Source organism: Canis lupus, chromosome 17 (genome assembly GCF_003254725.2).
Source record: "Canis lupus dingo isolate Sandy chromosome 17, ASM325472v2, whole genome shotgun sequence".
In the NCBI taxonomy this organism is placed as follows: Eukaryota; Metazoa; Chordata; class Mammalia; order Carnivora; family Canidae; genus Canis; species Canis lupus.
In genome coordinates, this window is record NC_064259.1 from 1,350,739 (window position 1) to 1,352,967 (window position 2,229).

Genomic DNA, 2,229 nt, shown 5'->3' on the forward strand with positions numbered 1-2,229 from the left:
GCTACACGCAGCCAGGTGCGACATAGATACATATATGTCAATAATTAGCCTCTCGTGCGTTCCTTCTCATGAAGATGCTAAAGGATGTGCTGCCTTTCAATTCAGACGCTAGACCAGAAGAGCAAAAAGGTGTGGGACTCAGCTCAGGGCACACGTAAGGGATTTTCCAACACAATGACGGATACAGCTCCCTGGATGGCCTCACTGCTGCAAGCCTGCGGGAGACGCACCTGCGACGCACCTGGAGGACCCAGGGCTCGAGGTGGGATGTTCAAGAATGCCAGGCCTCTGATGGAGAGTTGCTCCTCCGGGCAGAGTAAGTGCGTAAATAAGACAAATAAGCAAATAAGATCATTGCTATTTCCGGGATAAGCAAACAAAAACATTCAACAGGAAGGGCAGGTGGGCATCGTACCTTGAGCCTTCGTCGCAGGTAATATTAATGTGGTCATCGTAATGGAGACGCTGGGTATTTTCTAAGTTATAATATAACTGCCTTTGGAGGTTGGGGGAGGAAGTGTTGGTACATATGGAGCAGAGATGAGAAATCTAAATCCTCATCTTCAAAACCAGAAAGTCAATAGATATTATCTCAATTGGAAACAAAAACTATAGCTTATAGGAATAGAATTCGGGAATACGGAGGCAAACATCAGAATGACAGATAAATATCAGAATCGCTAAAAATTGAAGGTGGCTACTTCCGAAGCTGGAAAAATGATGGATAACCATGATTTCCCTCAAAACCTGTAGAATTGCTTGACTTTTAAGACCGAAGTGAGGGGCTCACGGGTGGCTTAGTCAGGTAAGCATCCAACTCTTGACTTCAGCTCAGGTCATGATCTCGGGGTTATGGGATTGAGCTCCACCTCGGGCTCTGCGCTCACGCGAAGTCTGCTGGAGATTCTCCTTCTCCCTCTGCCCCACCCCCCAACTCATACTCTCAAGCTCTCCCTCTAAAATAAATAAATAAAATCTTTAAAAGAATAAAAAAAAATCCAAGTGATGATATCATTTTGGTAAAGCAAAACAAATTAAATGTATTCTGGAGGTGCTAAAGGTTAGGTTTATTCATTTCTTCATTTTTATACCTAAAATGTGGAGAGGTTTGTTTTCCTCCTCATGATCTAGCTCGGTCTCTAATTCTCCATCCCTTTCATTTTAGAATATTTCCAGTCTAGTGATAAACAGTCAAAATGAACTAAAAAGAATGAATAAAAGATAACGTCAGATTTCAAAGTGCAATGTTTCCAAACTAAAATCTCATCTACTTTTAGAGCATTGTGAATATGCACAATTTATACCTTTACGAAAAATGACCACAGGATAGTTTGTCCATTTGTAGATGTACCCACACACCGAAATTCATGAATACTGTTCCTAACACAAAACATTGCAAAAGGGCCTCCATTCCCTCCACCCACCACCCCACCCAAATGTCTCCTTATTAACAAGTTGTATTAATCCTGGGTCTCCTGGGAGATCGAAGTCTAGGTGTGTGCAGACGCATCCACCTGCAGAGGCTGTGGGGTCAGTGCAATTCCGAGCCCATCCGCGTGCTTGGCTGAGCCCGCCTCCTTGCCCTCGGCGCACTGAGAACCCTGCTTCTCTGCTGCTCATCAGCCGGGACCCGTCTGCATTCCTGGAAGCTGCCCATATTTCTTTTCGTGCTTTACATGTGACTGCCCTCCTAATGTTTTATTTGGGCCTTGCACTCACTGACACAAATGATTACTTTGTTGCTTACATTATTTAAATTATTTTGTCTCTCTCTCTTATTAAATAACGGTTATTACAGGAATGCCTGAGAGTTAAACACGCATATGATGAGAATCCACTATGTGGACGAAAACAATTTAGAAGGATCAGACGCTTTCATGGCTGTTTAAAGTTATCACTGAAGCACACTGACATGAAGGATTTTTTGTTGTTGTTCCCCAATTATTGGATATCGTACTTCTAAATAATTATACTGAGAGAAAAGAACTCCTCGGATACACTCAAATGAGTTTAAAGATATTATTTCCACACTGATTCCTCCAACGCTCTATGTTGCATGTACGTGCGTTTTGCCCTTTGTCCGTCTGGAGTCATTGTCATCACCAGAATCTGCAGAGGTACCCGAGTTCGTCAGCGAACCCTGGTGTCATCCTGGACGGCAGCTATTACTCTACAGATGGCAAACTGTTGGCACGTGGAAGATGGATGAAAAGGAAGATCAGAAGTGAT